Source organism: Camelus bactrianus, chromosome 5, assembly GCF_048773025.1.
Source record: "Camelus bactrianus isolate YW-2024 breed Bactrian camel chromosome 5, ASM4877302v1, whole genome shotgun sequence".
Lineage (NCBI taxonomy): Eukaryota > Metazoa > Chordata > Mammalia > Artiodactyla > Camelidae > Camelus > Camelus bactrianus.
The window spans coordinates 55,460,896-55,476,360 of record NC_133543.1 but is presented as its reverse complement, the minus strand read 5'-3'; the positions used below and the strand labels follow the sequence as shown (position 1 = coordinate 55,476,360).

The 15,465-nt window shown below is 37.5% G+C and overlaps 1 protein-coding gene across 5 annotated transcripts in view; it reads left to right on the top strand.

Moving 5' to 3' along the window:
- CHN1 (chimerin 1) overlaps positions 1-15,465 on the top strand; it is a 192,883-nt gene that overhangs the window by 126,566 nt on the left and 50,852 nt on the right. The gene's annotated exons all lie outside the window — the stretch shown is intronic.

Genomic DNA, 15,465 nt, shown 5'->3' with positions numbered 1-15,465 from the left:
TCCTGAATAGCTAAATCCCCTGTTGTCCATGACTCCTTTTCTTCAGAGGCAAGAAGTGTTGGCTTTGCAGGAGCTTTAGTGCTGCTGTGGAAAGGATATTAGCATTGGAATTAAGAGCTAGGTCCTCCTGCAGGCATTGATTTTATGTGTCACTTTGGGCAAGCCTTTTCACTTCTCTGAGACTGTTTCCCACCTTTCATAGGAGGGCTTCCAGAGTCTGGTTTGTATAGTCCATGACCCTTCAGGGAGTGCAGGTGTTGTAAGAGAGAGAACACAGCACGAGAAAGAGCACTGAAGTGGGGTCTGAAAAGATGAGATCTGTTTTTGGCTTATCCACTAACCAACTGTATGACCTTGAGCAATCCCCTAGGCTGTCTGGACTTCACTTTCTTCATATATAAGACGGGGTTTTCTACAAAACATTAATTTCACAGGATTTTATTAAATACTTACTGCAAAAAGGGTCCTGTGCTCAAATAGTTTTGATAAAAATGAATTAAAAAAAAACAACCATTTCTTTTCTTTAGGCTTCTCAGCTTTGCTAACTCCTCATATGCATTATGACTCTCAAGATTGCTGCTGGGGGACAGGATATAGCTCAATGCACAAGGTCCTAGGTTCAATTCCCAGTACCTCCTCTAAAAAATAAATAAACCTAATCCCCCCCAAATAAATATAAAAGTAATATATTAAAAAAGAATGCTCCAAACTTACCTGCATCACCCCACCCCTATTCAGAACATTTTAGGAAAATAATGTTTCATTAAACCCACTTTAGGGAATTTTGAACTGGGTGATCTCTTAAGGTCTTCCCTTGTTCTAAAATTGAAGGATGAGAATTCTACACTTTTGTTTGTTTGTTTGTTTGTTTGTTTTTCAGTTCTTAAGGTGTAAGTTGAGCCTTTGAGCTTTTGTGGAAGGTTGGCAGGATGGTCATAAAGCTTTTTGCCACAGGAAGTGAATCCTGAAGATTCTTTGTTGTCCCTAGGAAATCTGGTGGCGTCTGGTGAGGGGGAAAATTTTTTTCCAAGTGATGTCTGTGTCATTTCTTTTCATTAACTGTTTAAGTCACTTCCTCAGCTCAGATAGCAATTAGAAACTTAAAAAATAAATATTTTTTAAAATGTCGAGAGACATTTAATCATGAAGTTGTAGCATGTTGAAAAGCCAGACTTCCTTCTCTTCTAGAACGGCTTAACTCTAGCGCTCCAGATTGGCCAAGAGCCCAACTTTCATTAGTTACTTTTTAAAAATTTATCTTGCAACTGTATTTGAATGGTTTCTTCTTCCAAATAGTGACTATAGTACAGTTGGTGAGGCAGATACTGGACCGAGGGCAGAATGCACTTGTTTCTGTGGTACTTTTACACTAATCAGTAGTGTAATTTTGTCTTTGAAAACTATGCTTTTGAAAATGTCTCGTATAATTGTTAATTATATAAACTATCAAATAAAATATATAATTTACATTTCAGGAACCATACTATGAGTTAGAACTCTGACTCTAGCCAGAACATCCTTATTTTCAGATTTAGCCCTCTGAGCCCCAAACCTGTCTCACATGTCAGGATGACCTGTGATGACAAGGGTGGGCAGAATCAACTTACTGGTATTCTGGAACTTCACCAGCCTACATAACCTACATGTGTCTGAGTGTGGATATATTTTTTGTTGTTGTTGTTCTTTGGAATGAGTGCAGTTCTTGGCATATTGTCATATTAATTGATTCTTTAGGAATTTACTTTATATTTAAATTTCATTTTTCAAAGACATCTTTGGGGATCACCAGACGCATCCATATTGAAAAGCCTTGTGAAACTTGAAGTTGAAGTGCAAGCCGTGTTGAACTACTGGAATTCTTTGGGTACCTCCATAAAGTGACAGGGGTCTTTGTCCCCTGGAAAAGCAGAAGGAGCTGGTCTGCTCACTGTCTTAGCCTCCCACAAAGCAACTCTTGTAAACATTTTTACTTTGCTTAGAAATATATATAGCACATTTTCTGTATGCATATAATCTCAGTGTGGAGGTCAGCAAGAAGACCATACTCAATCATTATAAAAGCATCGATACTAGGGAGCAGGTAGCATGAAGCAATCCTCAGGAAGCTGTGTTTGCTGACTTGATTTGTGCTTTCTCCGTCTTTGGGCCTGGTGTTTTTCTCCTTCTTTGTTCCTCCCCACACTGTGCTCCTCTTGTCCTCCTTGCCTCTGCCTTTATCCGCATCCATCCCTCCTGACCACTGGTCAAGTTTACATGCTGAGTTCTCTCTGCGGCTTGTTCTAGGTTGGGATCAGTTGTTCAGGGGCAAACGGGCCCTCAGAGAACTGCCAGGTGTGCATAGGGTCACTTATTTATATTAAAAAATCAATTTAGTAGTTTATGAGGAAGGCTACAACTTCCATACAGAACTTCTAATAGTTTGTCCTCGTCTGTCAACATCATTCTTAAAAAATCAAGTACAGTTTAAAAAAAAAAAACAACCTACGTAATGTAAGTATATATTTGTCTGTGTGGTCTCAGCAAGGCCTTAACTTCCCTGAGTCTCAGTTTGCCTCAGTCTCTAAAGTAAGGACTATGGATTCCACTGAACTGGTGGTTATGAGTGCTAATGAGGTTCTGTAAAGTGGCCTTCCTTGTATGTGATGCGTTACCACACTCTAGATCAGAGCGATCACCAGCCGGATGCCCATTCATGGTCTCAGTGCTGTTCCTCTGCCTTTACGAGAAACAGCATGTTCGGGTTTCTCTTCTGATCCGTTTTTCAGTGCTTCAGCTGCCCTCTGAGTTCACAAGATAACATCAAAAGTCTCCTACTTGCTTCATCAAAAAGTGGAATCTCTTAATAACACTGTGATACTTCTAATTGTGGTCAATCAGGGAACATGTGTCTTTGCCCAATAATGTGCTAATGACTTTTAAGGCTGAAATATGTTATTTTCCTGTGGTATCTACATTTTAGTATCGACCAGAATTTTAACTCCAGTTTCCCTGAATGTAAGACAAGAAAGGCCCCTGCTTCTCCGCCTAGCGGTGGACCGTTACTGCTCCTGCACTCCATGCTGGGCCCTTAGGCTCCCTCGGATTTCCCCTAACTTCTGAGTCTGCTTGTTCTCTCAACTCCAGCTGGGTAAACCCTCTCCATCCTTTGCCTGAATGTTCACACTTTATTTTCTAAATAGTCTTTCATGAGCTATCTATATAAGTAAATTCTTCTTGTTACTCAAAAGTTGCCTCGGAACTTAAACAAGTTAAGAGCGCAGCAGAGTGTCGTCCGCATTCTTCTTTGGTCTTCATGAACTGACTCATCTCCTATCAAAATTAATTGCATTTAAATCAGTCTCCTATCTGTAAGGAGACAGGGTAGGTTCTGAAAATAATAAAAGATGTACAAGATTTAAGCCCTGCATCAGAGAACTTACATTTTAATATTTTTATTATTTCCACCCTATTAACACTTAGACGCTTGATGGCAAGAGGCAGGGTGCCTATAATTTGCGTCGTATTAGGTGTTCAGCAGACTTTAAGTTGGACGTACTCTGATTTGAGCTTGCTGCTGTAATAGCCCAGCAGATCACAGGGAACACTGTTTTAGACAAGAACATTAGTTTTTCAGACTCATGGATCAGAAATTAATATGATATTCTGGCATCTACCCCAGTTTCAAGTCTTTAATCCCTCAGTATTCTTTCACTTCTGACTCCCCACCTTGAGTTTTATATAAACTGTTGTTGACTAAATAAACAAATAAATTACTATATTATATGAATTCAACCAAGTTCAAGGCCCTAATATTCAGTCCTAAGACTGGAGAAGAAAAGTCCCACTTGACCTGATACTCTGTTTTTCCCTTTAAGAACTCAGAATCTTTAGAATGTCCCTGTGAGGTAGGGCCAGTCCTCACTCCACAGCTAAAGCATCTGAGTTACAGAAAAATTGTCTTTGTGACATGAAATAGTTTGTGGAGGGTGGTGGATAAATGCACCTCTTTAGGGATATGCTCAAAGAAGCTGCGGGGGCTTGGGTGGGGGCCTCTCCTCCCAACGCTGTCATGTGTCAGGACAACCTAGAGCCCACCAGAGCATCTCATGCTTGTGATGATTAATGAAAACTCAAACAGGGTCCAGGAAGTTATTTGTGTGAATCTCTCCTTCCATCTTATCACCCACAGAAAGGATTAGTAATTGAAAGCCATTAGGGAAAAACCAGATGGAAAGAGGAAGATGGAAGATAAACATGAGTTCCCCAGCTCCAAAGAACCAGGCCAGCGGAAGACCAAATTGTAATTTTCCAGGCCAGCTGCAGTTTTGGAAGATTTCTGTATATGGGCCAATTAAATAAATAAAATACCTCTTAAATTACTGGTTTGTGGATCGGAAAAGGAAGCTATTAGAAATTCTTTCACAATTGCTCTTTCAGAGCCTTTAGCATTTTGGTGGGGAAATAATCAGTGGTGGCAAGATCCCCATCCTTTAACTTAATGAAACAGAAATCAACTCCGGTGGCTTTAGGAGGGTAGTGGCATTTGTGGTCCAAAGCAAGTCGAGACTATCAGGCAGTAATATGGCCTTCCCATGTTGCTCACAAACTAACCCTGTGGGCAGTGCTAAAAGAATTAGCTCTTCAGTTTTAGTAAACTCTTAACCTCTCAGAGACTGGTAAGTCATAGCCACACCCTAAGCCTTTCCTTCAGTTATGAAAACAGTTGTTTTTATATGGCCTCATAAATTAGTTCTTAACTCTTCTTAGGTTTCCTTCAAGTTACCATGACTGATCAAAAATGCTCAAACCTGAGCATTATATTGCAATAATTAGATTCTTTCGATAATATAGATGTCTCTAATGGCTACTACTCATGTCCTTCTTTGTATGTCTCCCTTTAAGTTTATTGCTGCTGCATTATTTTCACTGTGGTTTGTTCAGTAACTTGAATAAATCAGCCCTGTTACCCTCTATTGCCTTAGCTCCTAAAACCATCCAGTGAAAATCCACTACCGCTGTAGGTTGGCTGAGGATCTATTTTATATTATTAAATTTTGCACCTCATACAACTTAAACATCTTCCTGCAGCTTGTACTTACCTACCAGCAATGTTTGATAAAAGGTCACCTTTACTATAAAACTTCCCTTCAAAAGCGGAAGCTTTTATACAAGCTGCAGATTGTTTAGCACCTTTTTAAGAGATTTACAACTCCCATCCCTTCTCCCACTCAACAGGAAGGGATCCCTGTTGTGGGTAGAGTTTGCGTAGTAACTTCAGAATGACTTTGGGCTACTGCCCAGGTTCATAGTGAGGAAAAAAACTGTGGTGCCCTGTCCCTTGAGAAGCTTCTGTTTTCTCTTGTAATGGGGGAAGCTCTACCAGTGAGCCCATATCTCTTTATAGGCTCGTTTACTGAGAATTTTTTATAAATGCACTTTAGTGGGGTATCATTTACATACAGTGAAATCACACAATTACATGTAAGTTTGATGAGCTTTGACAAACGTATGCACTTGTGAAACCACCACCTTCAATCAAATATAGAACATTTCAATACTCCAGAAAGTTCCCTAGTGCCCCTTTGTAGACAATCCCACCCCTACCCCCTGCCTAGGGCAACCACTGATTAGATTTCCATCAGGACAAGAAATTTTTTTTAAATAGTTGATAAGACTGGTGACATCCTATTTAATGTTTTAGTTTTCTACATTTATAGCACTCCTTACCTCCATCTTTTTCCTTTGTCTTTATGATCAACACAGCACCTTATTATCTTTAAATACCTATCTTCCTTATCTCTGATTTTAGATGTAAAATTTCTCAGGTCGTGTGTTTTTAGGGAAATGAGAGCAATAGAGGAATTGTTGGTATGTAGTAGTGATTGCAGGGCTCTGTAACTTGTTGAAGTTACAGCCTATCATTATGGACTCTTCACTTTTTAACCTGTAATAAAGACTTTGATAAATATGGGTGCCTAATGAGAGTGGATTCTTAGGTAGAGAGAGGAAGGTCTTCTCTGCCCTGCTGGGGTCTTGGACCTGAGCCAGCAGCGCTCAGCAAGCCCTCCTTTAACCACTGGCTGCCCCCACTGCTGCTCCTCTCTGGCCTGCGAAGTTTCTACAGCAGGTGTTTGTCACGGTCAAGTTGATGGGGTGGTAGAGGGTCCCCTGCTCTCTGACTGTGAGCTGCCCCACATGGTTCCAGGTATCCCAGTGTGAAAAACTACCATTTCTTCTTCCTGCTCCCCATCTACTCCAAGGAGAGAAGGCGTCCTTTGTGGCAGTGGTGTGATTCCAGAATTCCCTAGGCAACACCACCAGTGCACTTTTTTCGGCTTATCAGAACCACTAAGGCATTTTAGTTTCTCTTCCTACAATCCCTGACAGCATGCAGGTATAGCCCACTCAGGAGTCCGCAGACTAGAGTTCTCCACCCAGTACCAGGTGACGAATGACATTCTCCTGTGTGACCAGCTCCCAGGGGAGGACCCCGGGGCCTATAAAATTCCTGGAGAAATGGTTATAACTTTTCTCCTGTCTCCCTCAGAAAAGCCTATTAGAGTATGAGTGAATGAGGGGAATGTTAATATAAGCAGAACCTTGACTTCACTCTGATTGCTTAAAATCGGTTAAATCATTTACACATTAATTTTGGTCATTGATGTCTATGCACTTTGACTGAAGTAGGCCCTCTAGTGATCTGGACTTTCCCCTAAGAAGCAGCCCTCAGGGGCTCAAAGACCTCTTCGTGTGACCATCTTGGAACCCCGCATGGTTATTGGCCACATTCCGGAGATCTAGTGTTTCTCAAGACTGGGGGAGAGGTGATATTTGTGAATGGATCTAATCATGTTACCTAAAACTGTCCTTAAATTTTAAAAAATAGATCATGTGTTGATCTATCTAATTAATGAATTTAAGAGTGTTTTCCCCTAGTCTTAAAGAAATACATGTTCTTTATTAAAAAGTTGAAAATATGAAGTAAAAAAAAAGAAAGAAGAGAGATTACTCATAGCCCCACTATCCAAAAGACAACTGTGGTAACGTTTTGATGGATTTATTTCTAGTCTTCCTATGCATAGATTATTTTAAACTTTTATAATTCTGTTATACAAGTAATTCATGTTCATTGCTTACAAAAATAAGAAAACAATGAAAAATAATAACATAAAAATCCCACTAAATCCCACTGTTGATGGAAAACATAACCAATAATATTCTGCTGTTTATCCTTCTAGACTATGTGGTGGGTGGAGGAGGGAGAAGGAGAAAGGTGGGCGGAGAGAGAGAGAGCACATTTCTTCTACATAAAAGTACTTGTAATTTGCTTTACTGACTATTAGGTTATGAAAAATCTTTCCATTTGAATTAATGTATTTCTGTTTTATAATTTTAAATGTTATGTAACATTCTATTGTGTTTTTATACAATAATAATTGAGCCAATCCTTTAATATATTTTTTATTTGATCATTCTATAAATATTTATTGAGTAGCTAATTTGGACTAGTGTGGCCAGTAATGACCAAGATAACCATGGACTTTATCATAAAGCTAATTTTCTGTCTTGTGCACCCATAATGTTAAAAAGAAACTTAAGGATTATCCTCATCAACTTAAATGATGAAGAAACAGGAGTATATAGAAACTCTTTTTGCTAGGAAATCTTTTTCTTAAATAATTGGCAGCCAGTGCTTTTCCCTATAAGCTGTCTGTTTTTATCATAAATCTTCCTTAAGTAATCTTTTTTAAAGAACATTAAGTAAAAATGTTTGTTTTGCTTAGTTCAGATTAGGATATGCTGGAGTCATTTTAATAGACTTTTTAAATTCAAAATTTTGTTCATTCTTGCAAAATAGCTTTCTTCCTTCAAATTAAAGATTTGTTTCCAGGATATTTAATGCACTGAAAATCAGTATTCTTTTAGGAATGAGGATAACTAACCAGAAATTTAAGTTAACAAGATAATTAACTTTAAGTTAAAAACATATACAATTGTTTTTCTTGGAATAGTCTGTATCTTTAAAATGTACCAAACTTTTACATGAGAGAAATATTTCTGAATTAGTTCAATGTAGAAAGTTGTGAATTTGCTTCCTTATATGATCATAGCCAAGCTCGTGTACCATTTACAGTTCCCCAGTTCTAAATTAAAACTTTTCGAGAGGAAAGGATTTCCGTAAGTTCCATCTGCAGCGTGCACAGGGGGACTTAGCTGGAACTATTATTTAAACCAGAAATATTTTGCTTCCTTGTGAGCATAACTTTCTAATCACCATTTATTTCTATGTGAATAGTGAATTTTGTTTGTTTCCTTTTAGATAAAGCCCCCCCACCACCACCAAAGCCATTGCTTAATTAATGAATATGACATACTTTTTTGGAAGCAGTGTTCATAGTTATTGCAAAGGGGCTGATTTTTTTTCATTTTTTAGAAATTCATAGTGATACTGGATTTTAAACAAGTGGTTTTAATTTTTCACTTGGGTTTCATACAGAAATATTCTAAACTTTTAAGCTGAATTAATTTTTTTCTCTCTAGGATAGAATACTTACATAGTAGTGGATCTTTAACATTTCATCTGGTGTGAGCTCGAAAGAAAGAAACTCTGTAGCCCCGTAGGCTAGTGTTGGTCATAGCTTTGGTGTAGTGCGCAGCATCTAATTCAGATGCTCTCCTTATGCTGTTCCTTTTCTCTCTTAATTCCTTATTTTTTGAGATTGGTTCTCCACAAAGATTCATCTTTACTCTCAAATAGAAGCACTTCCAAAGGAGCTTTGACCATCACATATTATCTCCTATTTACTCAGTCATTCCCCCACACACCCCCAAAACAATTTTTTAAATTGGGTGTCTCCTTGAAACAGGAGATTGGGATCTTCATCTTATGGCTTTAATTAGTGATGTCATTTTAAGCATGTCATCAGCCTGCTTGGGCCTCAGCTGTGAAATGATGGGCCCAGCTTCATAGATGACATTCAGTTCCCTCCAGATGTCATGATTCACTACCACAGTTTGCTTTGTTAACCCTCGAGGTTTCTCAGACTTAAGATTCTGTACTCTGAGAACTTTAAGAGGTAAAACAGAGTGAAAACATGCAGATTTAAGCATAGGCTTGACTCCACTTCTGACTAGTCTTTGAACCAGTTGCGTAATTTTTTCTGGCTTCAGGAAATTGAAGGTCTCTTCTTGCTCCCCAGTATAGATCTCTAAAAAGTTGTAAAACTAAGAATAATAACAGAAGTAACTAACATTTATTGAGCCTCTTTACATGAGAAAGTCTGCTAAGTACTTCACCAGATTATCCCCTTTAGTCTTTATAGCAATCCTTTTGAGGGTGGGTATGATGATAACCTGTGTATCTTTGGGGCTGATAGGTTTATGGTGAGTTATCAAGGGATTCTTTGAGTGTGTTTTAATAGTACACCCTTTGTTTCTAATCACATAGGACAATTAGACCCTTCCACCAGAGGCCCTTGGTGTCATCATAGAGACTGAACATTGGGCTGTGTTAGTGTTTAGACTGAGTGGATCCCTGTATTTTGAGTAACTGGGTTACTCAAAAGGGAGAAGTTGAACAATCCTGGAGCCTGTTCATTGGGGGTTGAAGCATAGTTCAGATGGGCCTTCACCCATTGAGGCATGCCACTGCAACTCTTCTGCTCAGTTTTTAAAATAAACTCTTATTAAATGTTAAAAGAATAAAAAGATTCTAATTTACAGAATAAGAAAACCTGTGTTTAAAATTTAAATATAAAAAAATGAAACAAACCATCCTTCCCCATAGTGTAGCTTAGTTCTCTAACAGTTGTTTGTGTCAAATGCTGCTCTCCCTTCTTTATCAGGTACCACAGACGTGTACAAATACAGATAGTCTTATTCTTTTCATACGAACAACACAAATAAATTAGAAAGGATTTATACTTATGTGATGGTGAAAATTATACATAAACGTGCAGAGTTGTCAGTAATTCAGCGTTTTTAATCTCAGTATACTTAATAGAATGAGATTTGGATAAATTTCTTTAAAGCTTTTATAACTGAACCACATTAAATGATTAACATAATTTATCTGTGTATTAATGAGATATTGGTAACTAAGATTTATAATAAAGCATGTCACATTATATTTAAGGTAAGTCAACACATTTACATTTTCAATAGTTGACTTAAAGTCTGATTAACACTTTGGGTTTTCATCTTTTCAGCCTTCAAAGTGCTCATTAGCATTGCATTGTCAAAGTTAAAACTCACTTAGGTCTTTGAAACTGACAAAAGACCTCTGAGTTGACAGTCACCTCCTAAATAAACAAGATTTTGAAAGCAGTTGAAGTGTCTTTCAAATCAGTACTCTAGAGACTACATGTAAAACTTACTGTAGAGAGTTGATTATAATTTAGAAGCAAAAAGAAAAATGAAGCAAACAAACAAAAAACTCTCTCAGCTTTTTAACACAATTTGAGTTTATCATTTTTCATGGTATCTCAGAAGCAGGGAAACCAATAACAATGAATAAAGATTTGTTTCAGAACTATAAAAGTAAAAAATTAAAGATATTACTAAAATAGTACTTTTGAGAAATAAAATGAAGAAAAAATTTGAAATAGCTTTAATGTAATACAGACTTTTTTATTTTCTGAAGTTCTAAAATATGCTGTCATGAATAGTTTTTTCTTATTAAGTGCCAAATCAGATCAGTGTCTCACCAGTGAAGCTTCATATACAGTAGAGATGCCTGCAGAAATTTTAATTCAGTAAAATCAATATGGGGCCCAGACATCTATCAATAATATATTTGTCTTTCTATGTATGTGTGTGTGGTATGTGTGAGATCTTGTTGCATAGTAAAGCAACTAGTGGATTAGATCATTGATTCTCAAACTTTTTGGACTTCTAACTCCCCTTTATACTTTAAAAATTGTTGAAGAAAAAAAAATTGCTGAAGACCTCAAAGAGCTTTTATTTGTGTGGGTTTTATCTATTTACTCCCTTGGAAATTAAAACAGATTTTAGAAGATACCTATTAATTCAGTTTAAAAACAATAACAAACCCATTACATGTTAACATAATAGCATTATTATTAAGATAACCATATTTTATGAAAATTTAATTAGAAGAGTAGTATTTTTACATTTCTGTAAATCTCTTTAATGTATGTCTTAATATTAAGAAACTGGATTCTCGTAAATGCTTCTACATTCAGTCTGGAGTGATGTGTTATTTTGGTTGCGTTACGTGAAGAAAACCTGACCTCATACAAATATGCGTTTGGTAAAGAGGAGTGGCTTACAGCCTTTTCAGGTCGTTTGGATAAAATATCTTTGACATCACAGCAAAACTAGATGAGTGATAGTTTCTTAAAAATTACTTGCAATGTGGAATCTGAAACCTTATATATAAGCATTTCTTATTCTGTTACACTAAAATCCATCAGTCTGTCTTGAATTCTGAGTGGATCTTTCAGCCCCATGATTCTGTAACATCATGCTTTGGTCATTTGGGAAATACTGGTTCACTTGAGTTACCTAGGTCTTTCAAATATTGACACATTTCTTTATATGATACAAAAAAAAAAATCACATTTGTTAACATCATCATTGATCATATCAGAAAACTCATGTATGTAGCAGGAGCTGTTAGGTTCAGGATGGCAGACACAAAATTTCCAAAATTCTTACTTTCATTTGAAAGTTTGAATTTTATCACTGACTGTCAGTTGTCTTTCTTGAGGTGGCAGGCTCATTGTGTTCATTTTTAAGAAAATGCCGAGTCTGAATAACCAGGATTTATGTTAGTTGTTCTTCTAAGTAAAAAATGGTATTCCACGGGAATAGCGGCGAGCTCAGCTTGCAAGTCAAACAATACTTTTCCTCAAGAAAATCAACTCTAGAAGGAACCCAGGTGTCTCTTACGTCATTTGATAGGAGGCTAACCCTGTCTTTTGGAGAGTTTTCAAATGTAATCTAGAGCAGAAACAACAGAGGGGACAGAGTTAGGAAGAAACTGTCTAAATATGTAACCCACAGTAACTAATTTAATATACTGTTATTCATTAAAAGCTGTACCATTGGTATAAAATAATGCATTAAATTCTGTACTTGGTATCTCAAAGACCGGGTTCTTTTAAAAATGAAAACAACAGAAGCATTATTCAACTGATGACATGGTTTAATATTTCTAACAGTGAAAACTTTTACCAGAGCATCCACTTAAAAAAAATCTACAGCTGATCCTGCAGGAGGAGATATTTTAGGCAAGTTATTTTTTTTAACATCATACTTCTTATTTTAATGTCTTCCTTATTAATTCACACATTTGAAAATAGTTTCATCTTGGAATTTTCAGCAAGTCATAGGCTTGAGTTCATAGGAAGTAAAATAATCAAACTTTAAACTAGGTTTACTAATGGTAAATACTACCAAATCCCCTTTTCCTTCTAACATTTTCTTAAACTCATCAGTACAGAGGGTTTTCATTCATCCATAAATTTTCATGGCACTTTGCACTATTCCTCCAATAATAGTTGTTTTGGTCCTGCATATTAATTTAAACCGTGATTCAACAGTCCTTAGAATTGAAAACTGCAGTTCATGAATCCCAAGCATCCTTTGTATTTCAGGTGGCACCTGTTCTCTTAGCACAACAAATGTTCTCAGTCAGTCTCATCCTTTAGTCAGCTATGTTGCTAAGATACCTGTGTTGTCACATATTTTCTCTTTATCATGTTTTCAGTTCATATTTGCATACATCTTGCCTGTCAAATGAGGAAACAGTATTTAAAATGCTCTTCTTCCTTGTACCTCTGGCCAGCCGTTACGTTTTTAAAAACCAAGCGCTGCAAGGTATTTTAAGAAATGGCCATTTTTTTTGTATTAAATCTATTCTGACTATATCATAAGGGCAGGAAGCTGGGACCATTCAGACAGGCATTTATCTCTGAGTCTGATGAATTTAGCAAGGCTCACAAATGTGCCATGAACTTTGTGTGCTGGTTCCCTCAGCATTAAAACCTGCTTTGTTCCAGGCATTGTGTTAGGTGGTAGGACAGATACCAATGATGTCAGCAGTGTCAACATCACCACCACCACCTAGTCTTTGAGAGCTTTGAGAGCTCTTTGCATGCTGGGTACTGAAGGCACGTGCTGTACATACATTCCATTCCTTATCTCACCCCTGTGAGGTAGCTACTGTCCTCATTCCAATTTTACAGATGAAGAAACTGAGACTTCTCCTAAGATCCTGTAACTGGTAAGTGGAGCTGAGATTCTTTTACAGAGGAGCCAGACTCTTAACCACTGAACTATAAATAACACTGAACTTTAGTTTTTAAAAAAATTCTTTTAATTATTTAAACTCTTTATGAAAAGGGTGATTAGGCAGGTAGAGGAGGAGAGTTTATCAACAGCAGCTCTCTCTCTGCATTATTTCCGATAAAAAAACTATAAGGTGTTCAGGAAAGTTCCCTGTGGTTAGGACACTAGATAGGCTTTGGAAGACACATCCACCTTGGAAGGAGGGAGCAAGAGAGAGCTGGGATGGAGAGTATAGAAGTCGCCTGTTAGAGTCTCAGAAGGACCAGGAAAGCAGGAAGTGGCTTGGAAGGCGGGCATAGACAAATTTCATGAATTAATTCAACCTTTGTTAGAAAATGTGATTGTTAGGATTAAAATGGGATTAAAAATCCATTACCCACACAATACTTAACCCAATTATTAATTCGTTAAATATATATCCATTCATTTAATATTTGGTCCTTTTGAAAACAGCATAGGACCCTGTTCTCTGGTATTTGCCAGATTCACTAATGCCTGGGACATAGTAGATACTCAATAAAATATTTGTTGAATGAAAATTATTTAAGAGAGTCTGTGTTGTACATACGTACATTAACCATTTCTGTATTTTCTCCTAATGAATTTGTGGGCTATGTGAAGTATTTACACTTTTTCAGGCCACATGTTCAGACCCCCAAATTCTTTTAAAAGTAAAATGCATCTTAATTACTTAATTACTCATTGCATTGGCCATTCTAGAATCTCTGTTATAAATATAAGCCTTAGTTAATTGTTTGCCTATGAGATTGTAATGGCTTTCCACCTTGTAAATTATGTATGTCTGTTTGGTGAATTTTAATGGAAAGCTTAATTACCTATTTCTAAAGACAGCTTAATTAGCTGCTCAGAGACCCCTCTCAATTCATTGGTTTGAAAGGTAGTTTTATTGATTTGTTTTTATTTAAAAAACAGGAAAAGCCAGTGCAAAAGCAGAAACAGGCATCCTGCTCAGTAACTTTCCTTGAAGCCCTGGCATACATTTGACAAAGGATCTGCATGTAACTAAGCATCATGTCACTTTACCCACTACCATTCAAACTAATGAAAAGGGCTTTTAAAATGCCAGAAATTAATCACCAGGGCTGACCTTACTTCTCTCTATGTTGTAAACTACTTGCTGGGCTTAGAGCTGAATTGGAGATGGTCATTTTCAGCTGTGAATGTGTCTGCTTGCGCTGGTTCTGGGTCTTTGTACTCCTGGGTCGTTCTCCTCACGTGTAGAGTGACCTTATCTCCAGGTCCCAGGGACGCACAGGAGAGTGGGCAGAGGATAGGGTGTGAAGTCCGAAAGTCTGGGTTCCCATAGTTGCTCTTTTGCTTACCCATTTCTGCCCCTGATCAAATACCTTAACATTGCTGCACTGCCGTAATGAAAGACAGGAATGTGAGGATCTGATGAGATGGTACATGTGATAAAACACTTTTTAGAATCTAAAATGCTGTGTAAATAAGTGCTCCTGATTTGGAGGCAGTGTAAGAGTTAGGCCTGGATTTTTTTTAAAACTAAACAGGCAGAATAATTCAGTAATTAAAGTCACTGGAAAATAAGACTAGAACAGGATTATTGAGCCATTTACTTCACAGATTACTCCTTGCCGTGCACCTCGGTGATGGAATCAGGCCTGCTGCTGGAGGGGGTTTTGTAAGACTCCTTAAGTTACCCAGACCTGCTCTCCTGAAACTGGATGATGCGTGTGCTGCTGCTAGGCAGGGACATGCTAGACCTAAAGAAAACTGTGACACTGCTTCCCAGAGCATCAGTTTGACTCAGTAGTCATTGATGGAAAGCATTTTCATATCACACATTTCTATATGGGTGTATTTGGGGGAGCTTGGACCACCCCTGGATCCCTGCACATCCCTGTTCTCTGTTGGCTGCTGTTGAGGACATTTTGGTGGGAAAAGTAGTAAAGCTGTAGCTTAAGCTGGCCAGATAGCGTTAAATAACATTTGACCTTATCAACCTACGATCTTCAGTTGCTCCTTAAATTATCTCCCATTAACCTATCCTTTGTGGAGGAGGAAAACAGCACAGTGGCTCCTTCTCAACACATTAAAATGTCACTGAAAGATAGATGTTAAATCATCCTTTAATCTCTTCTTCCTCTTCCCAGGAAGTTGATTGCAGTGTGACTTTCTGTGTCTTATTTT